Here is a 20,228-nt window from a genome sequence, read left to right as displayed (position 1 = left end):
TTATCATTATTCTTCATGTGTTCTTTGTAATTGTCAAATGAGAATATCTTTATCTAGCTTCTATAAACCAGCAGAGGGTATGATCTAGAGACCCGAGAGTCTTTACAGTAAATAATGCAGGATATAGTCTGTGAAACTGAGCAGCACTTAAACAGACAAGGGAAATAGTGACATATAATAAACTTGTGCTTGGGGGGGGGGGATTGTGACTGGGGTTACTGTGGCTGTCACTGTAGGGGGCCTGCTAGTCCAGAATCATCTAGCTATAGCCATGGACTGAACAGCAGCCCCTAACTCAGTCTTAAAGGGGAGGGTCACCTTTAATTTAACTTTTAGTATGTTCTAGAATGGCCAATTCTAAGCAACTTTTCAATTGGTCTTCATTATTTATTTCTTATTGTTTTTGAATTATTTGCCGCCTTCTTCCAACTCTTGGCAGTTTTATTTAGTTCCTCTCCTATTGATATAACGGTTTCTCATCCAAACCACTCCCTGGTTGCTGAGGTATTTTGGACCCTAGCAACCAGATAGCTGGTATAACTCCAAACTGGAGAGATGCTGAACAAGTATTGAAATAATTAAAAAACTACAAATTTTAAAAAAATAAAGACCAATTGCAGATTATCTCGGAATATTACTCTCTACATCATACTAAAAGTTAACACAAAGGTGAACAACCCCTTCAAAAGGATCACCATGTAAAATCTACATCTCACATGAAGGGAAAGGAGGGCTGGGGGTGGCAGTGCAATTTTTGCACTTGGCCCCTGATGATATTATTATATTATAATTATAATATGCTAATAAAACACACACACAGGGGGGTTTTTTGTTTGTTTTTTGGTGGTTTTCAGGTGTAACAAGGGTAAACTTGTGCAAATATTTATAAAGCCTGAGATAAAACATATTTTACAAAATTTGTTTCATGATTTTCGAAGGACCTGACAGAAGTCCCAGCCAAACCTTCCATGCAAGCTTTAAAAATAGACAATTAATAAATGATCACTACCAGCTCCTGCACAATGCCTTTTTACTACTTTTTACTACTTTTACTACTACTACTTTTTACCCTGGCCTACAAATATCCAAAGTGCTCAGCCATTCCCATCAATACAAATAGCTACAGAAAGGTGATATATATTTAAAGTTAATAAATGTTAATTAATCCTGTTTAATGATATTTTCCTGTAAAACAAATAGTTGCCCATTTGTGAGCCTGATTGTTTACACAAGGGTGATTAATCATTAACCTATTAGCATTCATTAGGATAAGAAAGTGGTACCAGCTGTGTATTTGTTTTGTGCATCCACCAAGGGGGAACACAAGGTTCTGATTAATTCCCTGGGCCCTTGATAATTGTAACGTTATGAAGGAAGAAGGTTACATTTGTATTTCGTTTAGTCAGAGAATTTTTTTCTCCTTGATGAATGCATTTCTGACTGCACCATGCCTAGAACCATGTAAAACTATATCCACAATACATTCAGAAAGGGCCTCAAATAGCACTTACTAAAGGAAGCATTTCAGTTCTTTCTTCAGCTATAAACTCGCAACTATTATTTCCTTATGTCTGGGTTACCTTCCCCAGTTTTATTTAGACTGCAACTAAATCGGCCTGAAACAGTAATATCTTGTATCTGAAATGCTAGAATTATTTGTTGTTTACTGTTTATACACACTCATTATTCTCTTTCAATGCAATATTTTTGTATTTTTTCTCCAATTTTTATAGTGTAGTTTTTGCCTTATAAACGTTTATTTTCAATAATTAGTGTGTTTTTAAAAATGCCTCTCTCTACTGTACAGGTGACTGCAGAGGTTAAATATCATGCCTCTGATTCCAAAAGCAGATGGGTGTTGAGTGTATGATGTATGATTTGTTGAACAGCAGAGCCCCCTGTGCTAGAATATTTTATATTAGCCGTCAGAGGATGTAAGTGCTAATTAGTCTATTAAACATGCTAGACCTTGTTTATTTTTACAAAACAATACTGCATTCATCTCTTAAGTGATTTTACTTTTATGGATGACTCTTGCTGTGAGAGAAAGTAAATGAAGCTTTTCCTCAATGCCTCAAAGCGTTTTAAGAGTTCAGAGCTTTTTTTTGTATTATTTATAATGTGTACTACTATTTTTTTTTACTGTGTATCATATACAAGTATAATCTACTGAAAGGGTTTTTTGTGAAATTTGTTAGACCCTATTCTGTTTTAAGGGCCTGCAGCCTGGGTTAATTCATTAGGAACAAAGACCCAGACAAGTAATTTAATTCCGCAATTGATAAATTGACATGAAATAGGGGTAAAAAGCATTAGGCTCTTACATTGGAGGGCTGAGATCCCTTCAGTTTTTATGGCATGGGATGGGAAGTTAATATTAATTGCATTATTTTCCTTAATATATGTAGTTGTAGAAGAGAACCACCAGTTTCAAATCTTTTCAGAGAATAAATAAGATGGCAAATTATTGTTTGGATATGAAACAGCATTCTGTGCAGATATTTTATGAGCCATATTTATTTTTTCTGGTGGGTTGTTGTTCAGCTCTTAAAGCTCATATTGAATACAACATCTCAAGTTATTTTTAATACTTTTCTTGGCACATATTATTTTTTATTTCACGCATGTGGCAGTAATATTGCTAACATTCCCAATTTCAGTCCATTTATACAGATTGTATAACTTATTTTTAAACTTAGATCTAACATTTTAACAAGAAGGAACATTAAAACCTGCATGTTCAACTTGGAATTATCATTAAGGAGCGCAACTGGAAAATGAAACGAGATTGCTGTTATAAGGCTAAAACTGCCATCAATAACAAGCTGTTTCACTTGGATAACATTTATGTAAATGAACTTAGGTCTTTAAAACAAATTGTATATGCAGGATAACAGGGTAGAAAGCTGTAAATAACACGTCTTAAAAAGTTGAAAATATACATAAAGTGTATGCTGCTGTGTTATGAAGGAACAGTATCAGCAGTCTAATAAAACCAAATTTTAAAAGATGTTTAATACAGGTATAGGATGTGTTGTCCAAAATGTTTGGGATCTGGGGTTTTCCAGATTAGGGATCTTTCCATAATTAGGATCATTGTACCTGACATCTGCTAGAAATCATTTAAACATTAAAAAAAAACAATAGGATTGTTTTCCCACCAAAGTACCAAGTACATTGTGCAGTTTTATTATTACAAAGAAAAGGAAATCATTTTTTTTAAAGCAATTTTCTAAGTTGCTTTAAATTGACTCTATGGACTCTATGGGAGATAGCATCCTGTAATTTGGAGCTGTTTAGATAATAGGTTTCTGGATAAAGGACACCATAAATGTAATAGAATTCACTATACACATATGCTACATATTAAAATACACCCTTGTATTCTATACTACAACAATCTGGATCAGATAAACAAAACTTGCTAGGTGTCATAGGGATGTATTGGTTATCTTGATGCCACCTTTGGGGCGGGCTGCAAAAGTAACAAAGTCATCCTACATGGTCTAATAATTTTAGTGTTATCTGGCTGATTATACATTAATGGAGGCATTTACAAAAGCACAGTTTTTTGTTGTGGGAAAAATTAATTGGTCTTTCTCTTGCTCAGTTCCCAACTATATTCTTAGGGGCAGATTTATCAAAATGTGAGATTAGAGTTCACTACAAAAAAACTCACCCACTTTCTATTCATTCCTATGGGATTTTAAGAAGCATATTTATTAATGGGTAAAATGGTGTTTACCATTTAAATGAGGGAATTTGATAAATTTGCTTCTAAAAATCCCATAAGAATGAGTGGATACGGTTTTTGTAGTGAGTTATAGTTTCACACTTTGATAAATCTGCCCCTAACTATATTAAATGTATCAGCAAGCTACCGGTTCGTTTGCCAAATATTTAATTAATTACAGACTGTGTATTACATCAGTTTATTTGCTATTTTAAATTAGAAAGACAGGGTAAGTGTAAGTGCTTCTAGAGCATTGTAAATAGATATCGGCGTTAATAGCAAGAATTAAAAAAAAAAAACAGCAATATCATGCATGAAAATCATCAATGCAACTGCCCAGGGACCAGAATATGGGTCACAATCAGCTATTTCATCTGCATTAATTTCTGAATAAAGCAGCAACCAGAAAAGATGAATGAGTGTATACAGAATTACTGTATATTACCACTAATATTTTTTGCATTTATTTTTGTTTTTTTTGAACAAAAACATTCCTAAGGCCAGGGTCTCATGCCTTATTAATACTGAGAATACAGCACCTGGTACGGGTAATTCACTCTTAGCCTAGTCAAAGCACAAAAGGTACTAGTGGGAAGAAGTAATAATATTCAAAACAATACACAATATACAAAAAGTAGCAACAAATTGCATTTTTCAAACTGCAATTGCACATAGCACATTTACATTTTAAGGCTTGCATAGAGGTGTTGTGTTTAGGGACCAATCTATCCAAAAAATAATTTATTTTTACTTTTTTATTTATGAACGTTTATATCACGTATATCACTCTTGTCTCTACTGTCATTCAGATGAATGATTTTCAGCCTACATGTGACATACGACTAAGGGGTTGCTCTTCTCACCACCCAAAAACCTGGTGGTTGGGAGTCCATTAATAATTATTAATAAAAAAAAGTACTGATATTTTTTGTAATACAGCCTTAATACAAACAAATGTGTGTGTGTTAAGTAGTATTAGGTTAATACTGCTATACATTTGCTGGGGAAGAGGGTGCTGTTGGGGCCCACCAGGGGGATCTTTGCTTTGAGCCCACCAGTAAATGAAAACAGGCCTGAATGAAATCTATTACACATTGTGCTTGGGGCCTGGGTGGTTTCCAGATAAGATTTTTTTTATATTTGAGTGCCATGTTTAGAATTGGCTAAAACACTTACTTAAGCACTAAAATGCCAAGTACTGTGGATTTTTGAAGGGCATCCTGGATAACAGGTTGCCAAATGTATCTCAGAACTGTTCCATTTGATATAGACTACTTCAGCATCAAGAGGGCATAAAGAAATCCAGGTCTGAAATAGCTGGCAAGACTACACAGAAGCAAGAGTTTAAAAAATTATTTTGAATAGTAACATATTCTTACACTATCTTGTCCTGTAATAACCTGCAATCGCAGAGCATTCAAATGCTCCAACTGGAGAAATGCATTATTGACAAAAATATCAATGCACTGTAATTAAAGGGACAACATTTGTCCAGGTCAACCATTCAGATTTGTGTCTTCATATACAACTTGCTTGGATACTATGAGTTACTAGTCCAGTAGTAAATGTTGTACTGGGTATAGGGCAGTACTGTTGATGCAAGAGGCATGTCATTACATGTAGAGAATCCACTTCCTCACACCAATCTTTGATTCTTTACATTCCTTTTTACTATGATTTTTTTTTTTGATGAATCAAAGTTTCCACCTTCTCCTCTTCTAATGTTATGTTATGTGTTTCCTACGTGACACATAAATATAAACAAAAGAAAACACTGAGCACTGTATACTAATATAAGAAAAAAGCAAGGGAAAGAATGTAGATCAACTTTCCTTCTGACCCCTCTCTGTATTTTGGGACACCCACAGGTTTGACTTTTGATAAAGTGCCAGTTCTTTTATTAAAAAATATGCTTTGGAGAGATATAATCAAATTTAAAGTTCTATTGGCATGTGTAAAGCTTTAACAATAATTAAAAACAAATAAGTATCCCATTTATCACATTAATAAACTTTTTTGGAAATTCCATTCCACAAATAATTGGAAAGCTGTAAGTATTGCACACATATAGTGATGAGCGAATCTGTTCCATTTCGCTTTGCCGAAAAATTTGTGAAAAATTCTCGAAACAGCGAAAATGTTGTGCGGCAAAAAAATTGTTGTCCGCGACTATTCTTTTGTTGCCCGCGGCTATTCTTTTGTTGCCCGCGGCTATTATTTTGTCACCCGCGGCTATTATTTCGTCGCGCGGCTATTCTCTTGATGCCCGCGACTATTCTTTTTTGATGCCGGCGACAATTTTTGCCCATGCGGCGAATTTTTCCGTGGCAAATTTTTCCATCCGTTTCGTGAAACAATCCGCCAATGGCGAAACGCAGAAATTCGCCGCGAATCCATGCCTGCCGAAACATTTCGCCCATCACTACACACATATATGGAACAAAACATTAGACAGAAGCTCCACTGGGCCAGCAATTATTCTTGGCCCCTAGAAGCAGCTGGGCCCAATGTCACTATTATTTCACTGTAGAATATTACTTTTTTACATATCTGTGCTATTTTCCTTTTAAAACATGGGTTTTATATGTAACATATAATGATATATTTTTTCCTGTTGGATTGTTTTATCTCTGAAAGTTGATATTTTACCATCAGCAATTTATGACAAGGGTAGTAGCTATGTTGAAATACAAAAACTGCATTAATGTTATCATTGGGAAGGGAGAAATCAGTATATTTTTTCTAATGCCTGCTTTCCATTTAATTATAAGGACTATAAGCCCAACCAAATTTCAAAACTAGAGAATTGGTATATTAGTTTCTTGCTTTTTCAGATACAAGCAAAGCAGTGTCGGACTGGCCCACCAGGATACCAGGAAAACTCCCAGTGGGCCCAGGTGTCAGTGGACCCTATTGCTTCTAACTATTTGGCCAATTGCATGGTCATTCCCTATTTCTGTAATGGAAAAAGGGATGGAAGGATAAAGAAAAGAGACTTGGATAATAAAAAATTTAAGGTAGGAAAGGAGGAATAATAGTTTAGAAAGTGCGCCTATGGTACAAGGTTTTCTGGTGGGGCCCCTGGCATCTCAGTCCTACACTGGAGAAAAGGTTTGGTACAGATGATAGAGGTGATAAATGCTTCTTTCAAAAGAGCATTGCACTGCATTTTATTCCTGAGATTACAAGAACTGGGATAGATCTGATAGAGAGAAAGACATTCAAACACATCATCAGTGGTTTGGACAAAAACATTGCATATCTATTTAAATACAGAATACTGTTTTTTATACCAAGAGCTTAGGCAAAACAGGGATAATTCTATGCTCAGAACTACATCTGCATGACATTTTCAAGTCTATCACTGCCCACCATTTGTGTTTGAACTTGGTTGGCTAAAGATGAGAGGAACTACAAGGCAACAGCAGCTGGATGGACACAGGTTGCCCACAGTTGTAACACTTTAGAACACTGATCAGATGCGATAGGAAACTATCTTATCCTGACAGTCCTTGGTTTTCACTATTGATTTGTTACATACAGTAGGCAATACATACAGTATATTATATAAATCAAATAAAAAATGAATTTCTTAGTCACTGCATTTAGGACAGGTCTATAGACTTGTATACACAAACCAGTAATATTACAAAAACATAGCAAACCCTTTTTTTCTTATCACGTCTCATACACTCTTACTGCATTTTCTGCACTTTATAAGGTAAAAAAGAGCAAATAAGGGTAACGAAAAACGCAATACACCATGTATGTGAATACAGGGCTGCTTCATGAAGCTGTGCAAGTTAAGGAGAGGCGGAGGATTCAGACTGCAATGAGGTGCTGTTGTTACCACCTGCCATCAGCTGGCCTGCAACCCCTAACACTAAAAAATGATCAAAGTTGAATTTGCTAAGAATAAGCCATTCTATACCATACTAGACATTAATTTTAAGTTGAATTATCTCTTTAAACTAAAATCTCTTAGAACTTTATAAAAGCAATATGGCAGCTCCTGGATAAAAAATTGTAATTTTCAAAATAAGACTCTCTACATACCTTGGCCCATGTGTTTTAATTATATATATACATAAAAATGAAGAACTTATATTTACAGCATCTAAGCAACAGTACTGTTGGAAATCAAGGAAACTTCAGTTCATAATCTCCATTAGTCAATTCAATATATTAATGGGAATTTATAAGCACTGTAAACTTCCCATCTACAGTTTGTATTATGCTATTCTTTCCAAGTTGGCTAGTGAGTGCTTTAACTCTAAAAATAGTTTTACTGTATGAGAGACAAAAGTCCAGCAGAAACATATTACTGATCTGTCTATGAAGATTCTCATTCATCCAGGTCATGATATACAGTATCTAGTAGAATTAAGTCTAAAACAACTGGACTTTTCTGAGTTTTTCTTGAAAACGTTTCACCACTCATCCAAGTGGCTTCTTCAGTTCAAATGACTGGTAGGGAATTCCCCGGTATTTAAACTCTTGATGGTAGTAGAGTCACAGACATCCAATCACAATGGTCCCATTGAACTTGTTCAGTTAGGTGTTAGCTGAAACTGACAGGTGTAAGAAGGTATGATCCAATCACAATGGTACCAAGATTCTCATTGATGAAGGTGTTAATCCTTCAAAGTACATGACTGGAAGTGTGAACTGTTGTGAAACTGCCGGGGTAAGGATGTCAACGCGCCATTGTATGTTGGTGACAAGCGGTGTCTCAGGCCCCCTCCTCTGTTCAGGGATGGTTTTTCCAGGCTGGCATAAATGGCCTCTTTCACACCTCTTTCAAACCATCTGTCCTCTCAGTCCAAAATATGCACGTTACTGTCCTCAAAAGAGTGACCTTTTTCTTTGAGGTGTAGATAGACCGCTGAGTCTTGTCCTGAGGAGTTTGCCCGCCTATGTTAGGCCATTCTCTTAGAGAGAGGTTGTTTTGTCTCCCCAATGTATAAGTCAGAGCACTTTTCACTACACTGGACAGCATAGACCACATTACTTTTCATGTGCTTGGGTGTTGGGTCTTTCGGGTGCACCAGCTTTTGCCTCAGGGTGTTGCTGGGTTTGAAAAACACAGGAATGCGATGTTTGTTGAAAATTCGCCTAAGTTTTTCCGATGTTCCAGCAACATATGGGATGACTATGCTGTTTCGCCTGCTGTGTTCCTCCCTTCTGTTTGTAGGTCTGGTCTTTCTGTTGGTCTTTGATTTGGTTTTGATGAAGGCCCAGTCTGGGTACCCACAAGTTTTCAGAGCTCCTTTTAGATGTTTATATTCTTTCTCCTTAGCCTCTGTATTGGATGCCACAGTTTCAGCCCGATGATGTAGAGTCCTAATTACACCCAGTTTATGTTCCAAAGGGTGGTGGGAATCAAACAGCAAGTACTGGTCTGTGTGGGTGGGTTTCCTGTATACTTCAATATCCAGGTCCCTCCCCTCTTTGATAACTATAGCACAGTCCAAAAAAGCCAGTTTGCTGTCTTTCACATCTTCCCTTGTGAACGTGATGTTTTTGTCCACCGAGTTTATGTGTTTGGTGAAGGCTGGAACCTCGTGTTCTTTAATTTTGACCCAGGTGTCATCCACATATCTGAACCAATGACTTGGTGTTGTTCCCATTTCATATTAAATAAATATAAAGTAACAGGGAATCATTACATTATCAAAATATTGAATTTATTGATAAAATTACAATAGCCTTTTGTACTATGTTTGTTCAAGAAATCATCCAAACCACTCTAAAGGCATTAACAGAATCTGCCAATACAAGGAAGGGCATTCCACAACCTCATTGCCCTCACTGTGAAAACCCAACTACACTGCTTCAACTGAAAGTTCTATTCCTCTAATCTAAAGGGGTGGCCTCTGGTGTACTGATACTAGATAAAAGATCCCATCTCTGTATTTTTCTTTATTTATATAATCCTGACATATTTCACAATACTATACAGAGAATATGCATAATTTACAATAATCCCTATGGTTTATTTTATCTGGAACCAGCTAATCTGCCTGTAACTTTTTGGAGTGAGTTGCACTCTAAATTGGAATTAAAGTAGAACCCCAATATTGTCCCACCATGTTGCTAAGAATTCTTATTCACTCACAATTGTCCCTGCCCCAGTGGAGCTTACAATCATATATCCCTATCTCATGCATACAAACACTCTAGGGTTATAAGAAGCCAGTTCGCCTAAAAGTATAAGCAAGGGGAAAACATACAAATACCACAAAGAAATGTCCTGGTGGAACTAATTCCGGGTAATGTGAAAAAGTAATGCTAGTCCCTATACCCCCATATATCCTGGACTGTATAGAGGAGGTGGTTATGAAGTGTGTTTCAGGTCAAATTCAAACATACAGCTTAGTGTCTCCCATTATATATTACCCTGTACCATCATTTCTTGTGGACATTCCTGTATACTTCATGACATAATTGGCATAATTAATTTTTGAATGTTTAAAAACCTGACTTTTCATTTCCCTACTCCTTTAACTTTACATTGAGTAATTTCAAATGCTTAGTTCAGTTACTGAGTTGTTAAAATTAGAGTGTAAAATACTACAAACCATGCACAAAAATGCATTGCTAACAAATTACACTAATAGCACTTAAATTATGCAGCGTGTGCCAGTAACCAAGTGTCTGCAACACAATAACCTGTTCACTGCCAGTCACATAAGCAGCGCATTGCTCATTGCTCTGCCAAAAACTTCTACATGCCCCATAAGGATTTAATAGGACAGCAAATACATCAAACCCTCAAAGCACTATTTAGTATATTTTCTACCTTGTTACATATATAAAATGCAAAGGATAGTCAACTAGGCCTAAAGTAGTCAAATAAATACAAAATAACAGGGAATCATTACATTGTAAATATATTGAATTTATAAATAAAATTGCCCAATAGACATCTATAGTTTGCATTAGCATTTTAGAAAGAATTCCAAATTGAAAAAAAAACCTGAATAAGATAAGGATTTAAATTTACAACTCATCACAATTATTACTTTTTTTCTCAGTTAAAGTATTGCATAATTATTCTATTAAGTTAAACACAATTACATTGTGCTAAATTCTATTACATTTGTGCATATCTAGGTTTGTAGGTTCCTATACTATTAGCACTCATTTATATTCTTGTATTTATGTAAATGTGCAGGAGTACGGAATATGCTTAGCGCCTTACAAATACGCTATAATATGTCGTTATGAGTTCTTCTGGAAAAATGAGCTTTGCAGACCCACTCTTCCATTACAGACTGCTCCGCCTGATATTCATTTTAATAGGCACGCTTCATATAAATAACAGCTTTTACAAATGAACAGCATCTCAGAACATTAAGCAAGAGGAATTATTTATTGAGATACTGTAGAACGGACTTAAAGTGAGACACTTGATCGTCTAAAGCTGTATCGCTTACTGAATGTCTCTGAATCAGCAAGTATCTGTATCAAGAGAAACTCACACAGCAACCTGGGATTTCAGGGAAGCCAAGCTGACTTTATTCTCTAAAACTTCTTACAGAAATGAAGTTGTAGTGAGTAAATATTACACTGGAAAAATACATAAATCTAATATTTTTTATTTTGACCTTGCAGTTCTTTTATTAGTTTAGCTCTTATATCCAGGCATGATTATATTTTTAAGCATTGCTTTTCCCGGTCAAGCACAACTATGATTCACAAGCAGCAAGTGAAGGTCACATAAAGGAAAGTCATAGACAAGACTCTGTAACTTCACATATATTATACACTAGAGATGTCCCACCAATATAAACCCAAGCATTGGAGCTTAGTATTAGCTTGAGGGTGACAGGGACATAAGGCCACATAGATACCTCTTGACAAATATTTGCAATAATAATATAATTTTAGGGTATTTAAATAAATCATGTCATTCCATAATTTTGTTGTTACTAATAATGGACACACTAATAAAATCATAGTTGTAGAATAAATTGTCTCTCCCACAAATAATCTGAACTCCAGGGGTCTTCCATTTATACATCAACAACTGACATCCCCATATTGTGGGTTTGGATAAGCATATGGGCACAGCTCCTACTATTTTATCAGCAGAAAGTGATTTTCTTTAATTACACATGTAATTATTCCCACCGACCCCCACAGAGGCCCGCAGTTGCTATACTTTGTTGGAGGCCCAAATTACAGTAATGTGGTCAACATTTACAAGTTATACGTGTAAGTGAATTTTCATAACTAGTTAACAGGTCAGCAGTGGCATGCTTGATATATTGATGGAGACAGATCAAGTAAACAACAACACTACAAGTATAAATAGGACTCAACCATATATTTGTTATGTTTAAGGCCTTGTGTTTATTGCCAGTGTATGTAACAGATGCATGATACTGTTTGACAGGCCTAGTCTTTGATTTCTTACGAACAGTGAGACTTCTTGGTTAGTGAAACCACATATTAGAAAAAAAAAAAATTCTCTGGGAACATCAGCAATTGGAGGAAAAGGGGTTGCATGTAAATGATTGGATTGCCTTCATTCCTGGCAACTGGAATCATTTTTTAATGCTGTTAACTATTACAAGGCATGAACACCATCGATGGGAACTGAAACAATTTTAATTATAGAACAAGCAACAAGCAGTGACACTTTTAAAACAATCCTGGATTCCTCTATTATAATACCTGTTATTTTTTAAAGTCCTAAAAAGCACTCTTTTAAAATAACATTTATAACAATATTACAATTTATTCTGACTGTTTTACAATAAAAATTTACTATAAATATTCACAAGTTTTAAACTTGTGTTAATTCTTCTTAAAATCGTAATAAGGTTGAGCTAAGAGGTTACTGTGTTTCCAAGCACTGAAGGAGTAAGTGATCCAGAAAATTCAGCTAGAAATCAGCTGCAGTATCTGGTGTATAACAAACTCAACTCTGTTATGAGCTGAGGGATACCAAGCAAGCAGCCACTTGCTTAGTTAATAAGCCCATGCAGCCTATTCAACTATCTACTAACTTGCTCTGCAGGTTTTATTGTCTCCTGTGACCAGGTCCTGTATGTTTAGATTGCATTTCCACACATTCGCCAATGGTTTCATTAGCACTGCCTTGATTTCTTGCTATCAAAACTTTACAATACTAGCTTGCTGATTAGAATACAAAGGATACTGTCTAAACCTTACATTTAAGCTATCAATTTGTGATTTACAGGTAAATCACATGCAGCAAAAAAGTTAATAAAAAGAATATGTGTGTGTATCTTTTAAAAAGATGATTATTGTCAAATGTGAATAATACTTTTTATGTCAAGGATATAGGTTCAGCAGCTTTTCATAGAACAAAAAGGATTTACATGTTAAATATAATGAATAAATCTTCTGTTTATTTTCTAGAATTTTATATAAAAAACAGTTTGTTTTTTAACTGTATAAATAAAAATGATAGTATGCTTTAAAGTTTACTTTCTGTTTTACAAACCCCAAGACAAAGACATCTTACTTTGTGCTCAGTGCATGTGTGCAGAAGAACAGTCTGAAAATTCTGCATTAATTATATGCTAAGGAAGGCCAGTACTAAAGCATTTTTTCTGCTCTTGGGCAGCTAGATTATTATTATCAGACGTAGCCTATTAGTTAGCATAATATCGTAGTTGAAATGACTGTGTTTCTGTCCTTATTATAAGAGTGCTCAGATATCTTGTGCATTGGTTAAGAGTATAGTTCACGTTTTCTATTAATACTTTGAGCAAGATAAACTAAAATTTCAAAGAAATCACCAAGTCAAATTGTTGCATTATTTTTAGAAAACTGTCATCATCACTATTAAACATGAATTGTTAGCTCTGAGGAGTAAAAACTTCCGGTTGGCGTAACATTTGCCTATCTGCAATGTGATTTGTTAGGGAAGTTTTTAATATATGACATTATGTTTCAAAAACAATATGTACCTTGATTTATTTTCCAGATTATAAAGTGAAAAAGCTGCACCAAGCCAGAAAACAAACAAACCCCCTTATTCCAGCATTTTGCAAATTTACCCAAACACATTGGTAGGAGAAATCAAGACAATTTGAATTACTCATGGAATGTTGTAGCCACTAGTGATGACAGTATTTTGGATTTCAAGTTTAAATACTTTCATTTCATACATGACAATTGATTTCACTATCTCATCTTTTACAGTTTCCTCTTCAGTAAAAAAATAAATGTTGTTTTAATGCCACAAAGTATAATCTGAGTGCTTGGTTCAAAGAAAATATCAACTAAAGTGGGCCAGTACAAACAATTTTAAAATTAATCAGAAATAAATAAATTACTAAATTCTGTACACAAGAATCCCCAATATTATGTATAAAAATGTTATTACAAACACTATCTTTTGCTTCCTAGAAAATCACACTGATGGTTTATGAAGGTAGATGAGAAATGTACTGGCATAAATAGTAGCAAGAGCCTTTTTTTTTGCTTATTTAGAGAGAGATTAGTTCTACTGCTCATTTAACAGCTTACCACTGGAGAAATGGCACACTAAAAACACATAGTGCATTAATGCAGCTGTGTTTTCATATTTGGGAAGCACCATAGAGACTCTACTGGTATACTCTGTTAGAGTTCTAACCTGTTGCATTCTTTAGGAGCTTGGTAATCCTGAGCTTTTCAGCCGAATCATGATGCCCCTCTGTTAAATACTTCTCACCGTTCCCTTGCCATTTACTTTTGAGAAGCAGTGCCGCTTATGCTTACCTTAAGTGCATAGACAAGTAATCGACCTGCTCTAGCCACCACTGGGATCAGGCTACCTGCTCTTAATTACATCTCTTTAATGCTCAAGCCTGTGCTTCTTGTCTTGATCTCCCTTCTGTCCTAGTGACCCTCCAGACCTTTTGCACCCCCCTTTTCTTCTCATGCTCTCTGGGAGGGCAAGTCATTAGAAGATCAAGGGCTAAGGTACATCATTTTTCAGCATAATGAAATGCCACTTGTCTTTTCACCTCTACTTGAGGTTACAAGGTAAAGATGGGTCATAAGAGAAATAAGAGAATAGCACTGAAATTATATTCCCTACGGCCTGACTAAAAGAACCCTCTAGATTCTTTTGTGTATTCCGACTGATGTTTCTCTATAAGCAAACAAAGCTATTATTATACCTGCTTTTGATGTTACCAAGATTGCTATTTGTAATTTAGAAGCAATAGTTTGGTAACAAACAATATACATAAATGACGGAGTTTGAAATAATACATTACAAATAAACTTGTTGATAAGCTTTATGATAGATGCAACTGAAACAAGTGCATTGTGCTTTACAACCATGACCAACAGAGATGTGAGTGATTAGACACTGTGCTTGAGTGACAGACTGCACAGTCAGCATTTCTTACCCCTCAACCCTTTACTATCTGAGTCCGTTAATCATACCCACTTACTCGGCTGCAGCATGAGGTAATGGGCCTTGTGTCCAGCCTTGCTCTCTGAGATGTCGGATGGGAAAACATACAAATACTGACACCTAACAACCGAATAGGCACAGAGCACACGCCAACACATTCAACAATAATAGTGATCTTATCCTGCGTGGGAGGATTTTTTCAATTTTTTTTAACTAGCATACCAAAAACATTAGAAAATGATGTATGTGTAAAATGTAGAAGCCAAACTGCTAATGTCAAATATCAGCGATATGAGAACGGAAACAAATGATCATAAAAGTTTTAGATTGTACTTGTAACGTATACCCTAAAGGCATCTCAATAAATATGATTCCAATTGTCCGGCAGCCTTTTTTTTGCTGGTAAAATAACCCCTTCTGTAAGTTAAAGAAGGGGTTAAATGTCAGCAACTGGTCATATCTATCTATGACTTGGCAAAACAATGAGAATGGCAGGGATGGCAGCAAGAAGTAGTGTCTTCCTATACAGAATGACAGCAGCATATTAATGACTTGCTAATGACCTCCCTCTGGAGCTATGTGCTATTATCAGCTGAGCACAACAACACAACAAAACTTTTGGAACTTCCTATTTTGCAAAGGAGGGGGGGGGGGGGTTGGAAACACAAGTGATAGAAAGTTTCTGACTGATACATCTTCTCCATGATAAATAGCTCCCAACTGCTCACACCCCCCTCACGCAGAGCATAACTGCCCCCTTGTCACGGCAGGACAGCAGAGACCCCTCATTGTATAGCAGATAACAATAGGCTGCAGATGCTGCTTGTACGAGCCAGTTCAAGGTCTTGTGTCAAATTCTAGCGCAGGGTCCCCATTGCTCCGGGCAGCACTTAACCCGTTAGAAGCCGCGGTGGAAGCGCAAAGAGAAGCTCCTAATATAGCCATGCCCAGTAGCACAGCGACTTGAGCACCTGGCAGGGGCACCGCCACGACCTGTTATGTGACAGAATCACAGTTGAACCATACCGGGAACACGTGACTCAGCCTTCACCCAAAATCTCTTCTATACTGAGTAGAAGAATGTTGCTTTAATTCGTTCAAAGCTGGCACCAACAAATATTATCTCCCAATAATAACTAATATTAACTTACCCAAATGAATGTAGAAGATGAGGAATAAGTGTGCAGGTTTGTATGTCTCTGTGAGTGACAGGCACTTTGGTTCCCAGGGCTCCTCTCACTGGAGGCTGTGGTGCAGCAGGTAAAGTGAGCACAGTGCTAACTTATTTGGCTGCAGCATGTACAGGGCAAACACTTGGAGAAGCGAACTCTTCCCAGGCTGCTTAGAGACTCTCCGTTTCTTTCTAGAGTGGGGGAGTGACTTCCCCCTGCATCACACATACACAAGCAGTTTTTAAAGACACAGTGCCATGTACTACAAAGGAACCACGTTGGACTGAGAGAAGATTACAATACTTTCTATTTAGAGAAGCATTACATCACCCTTTGGTGACGTCACGTGGGATTCCTGAACTTCTAAATCATAGCAGTCGGCTGAGGGAGGGGGGTGTGGCGGAGGGGCGGGGCCGGCGGGAGAGAGAGAGAGAGAGTTACGTCCCGGGGAAGCTGCTGGAGATTGCTGTGGTGCCTGACAGAGCGGGGCTGAGAGAAGTGCCTGGGGCTGCTCGCAAACACTGGCCTGACAGGGGCTGCATCACTGTCTCAGGGTAATTGCCGAAATGCTTATGTGTTTGTGGGAGATGCGTCGTGCCGGGCACTCTGCAGAGCAATGGGAAAGTTTTCTGAACGATCCGGGGGAAGAGCTCAGAGCAGAAAGGACCAACCCAAAGCCGAGCAGAAATACGGATTCAGATTGCGCTTTTAACGTCGGAAAAACACTCGCGAAAGGGCCGCCAAGGGTTAAATAAAAGCCAAAATTATTATTAGGCGGTTGGACCCCTCATGTGGAGAGGGTCGTATCTTAATCCAGCAGCTCCATAAATCCGCAAGTTAGCACACTGAGGGTTAATATTCACTTTCTTAAGCCTAACAGGGCAGAATGAAACTGACATAAGTTCTTAATTTGTCCATCGCACAGGCAATAGCTAGTTATTTTTATTTTATTTAGTAGAAACAATTTTTATGGTAATTCCCAATTACTTGGCGTTACCATAGCTAGAGCATTACTGTCCATTTAGACTGGTATGTTTGTCCTTTAAAATAATAGCCTTCAGTGACTGGTATGCAGGTAGGGATATCAGTGGTTACTGCAAAGTAAACTTAGATACGGCTAGCAACCCCCAGATAGCAACCCCCAGATAGAAACCCCCAGATAGCAACCCCCAGATAGCAACCCCCAGACCTGTGACCTCTGCCTGCACTGTAATGTCAGATCTCAAATCAGTGGCCCCTGCTATCAGCTCTGATTCAGGGGCTGCTGCCTCACCTCCCATGGAACGGAAATTAAGCTTTTAAAAATGTAAAGTTAACAGAGGTGGGTTTTTGCTGCCCCTGGTAAATGGCTGCTCGCTACCACAATATTCTCACCTTGCCTCATTGCAGGAGTGACATTTCATGCAATGTGCCCCTGTATAGGACTGGCAGTCCCCAGACCTTTGGCTCCATCTAAATACACCTATATGAGTAGCAAACCTAGACCAGTGTCATCTGCCATGGACAAGGGCATTGGGCCAACCCCCCCCCCCCCCCCAGTGGCCCATGGATATGGCTAGTATTCTCCAGGCATGTGGCCCCCCACTGCATACACTGATATGAGTAGCATACACTAGATAGGGGCCCTAGCTATGTGCAATATAATGTGACAGAAATCAGACCTATTGCCCCTGCCATGTGCATCTGCTTATGGGTAGGAGACCCAGACCTGTGGCTCCTAATTCATGCACTAAAATGTAACGAAAGCACTGATAGAAGTAGTACACTCCAGCCAAGTGGCTCCTCTTATGTGCAAGAGCATGTAATAAAAACTCCGGCCTGTGCCCCCCATTGTATGCACTGAAACTGTAACAGACTTCTGACTAGTGGCCTCAGCAAGATGCATCTGGATGTGAATAACAGACTTGTGGCCCCACTATGTACAAGCTGCAAGTATCTGACCTCAGATATGTGGCTCCAGCAATATACAGAAGCCAGCCCTGAGATGAGTAATCCCTTCATTGCTGCACACTTTCATTCATGTAGTACCCCATTATCAGTCGTTATATTAGCGGGGAACCACAAAGTAAAGTTGATGCAATCAGCATTTCTTTTTTTTTTAACCATTGAGTTTTATTCAGAAACAGATTACAGACATAGTTTCCATTCAGAACATCAAAGGAGAGATCATATGGTACAAAACATATATCAAACTTTTTGTGACATAACATGTGCTTTGATGGATCTCGCTATAGCATTACATACCCTGTAATTCTGAGTTCCACTGTTTTTGTGGTTTATACATCTACACTTTACTACTACCTTAACACAACTATAAACTGTGCATTGCCAACGCTTGTTCCTAGGGTTTCTAGACCAGAGTCATGGGATGGAAGGACCATTGTGTGGTAGAGATGGAGGGGGAGGGGGGAGGGGGATCAACGCTCATTTTTTGTTTCTGATTCTGGGTTGTTCTGTTATTGGGGTGGTATCAATTTCCTATATTGTGTTTGTTTAGCCACAAGGACCAAATTTTCTCAAATTTATTTGGGCATCCTCTTCTGACGTATAGCAGTCTATATATGGGCATTGCTTGGTTGACTTGGCTTACCCAGAATTGTATGGTTGGAGCTGAGTGGGCTTTCCATTTCATTGTGATAGACTTACGGGCATATGCTAACAGAATAGAAATGAGAGCTCTTTCCGCAGTTGTTGGGGCTAGATCAGTAATTTGGTTTAATAGCATTCCGGATGGTGTTGCCGTGGTGGGGGCACTAGTTAGATCAGATATATAGTCTGCCACCTCTGTCCAGAAGCTCGCTATTTTGTTGCAGGTCCAGACCATGTGGATGAAATCTGCTGGGGATTGGTGGCATCGGGGGCATTCGTCTACCTGAGATGGAGATATCTTTGCTAGTACTTTGGGTGTGATATATGCCCTGTGCAAGAATTTGTACTGTATTAGCCTGTCTCTTGAGGCCACTATATAATCAAAGATTGAGTCAAGGGTTTCCTTCCATTGCTCTTTATTCATGTCTGGTATATCTATTAGCCATTTGTTATAGAGTTTGTTTAGTAATGTATCATTAGCCAGTGCCAAATGGGCATAGGAGCGGGAGAGGGCCTTGGCGTGTGGGCAGTTGTGTGCTTGTTCTTCTATTCGGGAGGGGGTAGTTTGTAGGGTTGTTCCTTGAAACTGCGAGTGTACTGCATGTCTCAGTTGTAAATATCGGAAGAGCATCCTATTTGGTAGGTTGAAATTGTTTTTTAGGGTCTGGAAATCTAGAAGTTTCCCTTCCTTAACTATATCCTGTATATACTTGACTTGGAAGCTGGCCCATAGCTGGGGGTCTGGTATGGTTTGGAGGTGCTGTAGTTTGGGGTTGCACCAGAGCGGGGTGAGTTCAGAGCAGTGGTTTTGTGGTTTGGGAAAGAGGTTGAGGGCGGTATTCCAGGCCCATACTATTTCTTTCATGAGTGGGGTTGTTTTTGGGGTGTAGGAGCAGCCCCTATATAAGAGATTCTTTAGTTCTTCGTATGAGCCAACTGTCTGGGCTTCAAGGCATGTGGCCGGGTTGTCCAGGGTTGGTGCTGCCCACCAGTTTGCAGTGGTTAGTTTAGCAGCTATATAATATAGAAAAAGATTTGGGGCTGCTAAACCCCCCGCCTGGGTTGGAAGTTGAAGTTTAGCTATACTGATTTTTGGTGTGGAGGGATGCCAGTATAGTTGTATAAGGAGCGCCCTGATTTTGGTGAAGAAACTGTTGGGTATTTTTGTGGGTGATTGTCTAAATATATATGTAAATTTTGGTAGCATTACCATTTTAAAGAGGTTAATGCGGCCAATGAGGGATAGTGGTAGGCGGGTCCAGGCTTTCACTTTCTGTTCTACTGTTTGTAGTAGAGGTAATAGGTTTAGTGCAATCAGCATTTCTACAAGAAATAAGTGACAATT

At 37.9% G+C, this 20,228-nt stretch overlaps 1 protein-coding gene across 3 annotated transcripts in view; it reads right to left on the bottom strand.

Annotated features, from left to right (window-relative positions):
* Positions 1–16,604, bottom strand: part of creb5 (cAMP responsive element binding protein 5) — a 278,427-nt gene extending 261,823 nt beyond the window's left edge. For 2 of the 3 annotated variants that reach the window (XM_031904176.1, XM_004915393.4), the window contains exon 1: positions 16,274–16,604. The gene's annotated coding sequence lies outside the window, so the exon portion shown is untranslated. The remainder of the gene's footprint in view (positions 1–16,273) is intronic. The other variant, XM_002933391.5, reaches the window with a different exon arrangement.
* Positions 16,605–20,228: the final 3,624 nt, after the last annotated feature.

The sequence above is a fragment of the Xenopus tropicalis genome, chromosome 6 (assembly GCF_000004195.4).
Source record: "Xenopus tropicalis strain Nigerian chromosome 6, UCB_Xtro_10.0, whole genome shotgun sequence".
NCBI classification, from domain to species: domain Eukaryota; kingdom Metazoa; phylum Chordata; class Amphibia; order Anura; family Pipidae; genus Xenopus; species Xenopus tropicalis.
This window is presented reverse-complemented; position numbering and strand designations above follow the sequence as displayed.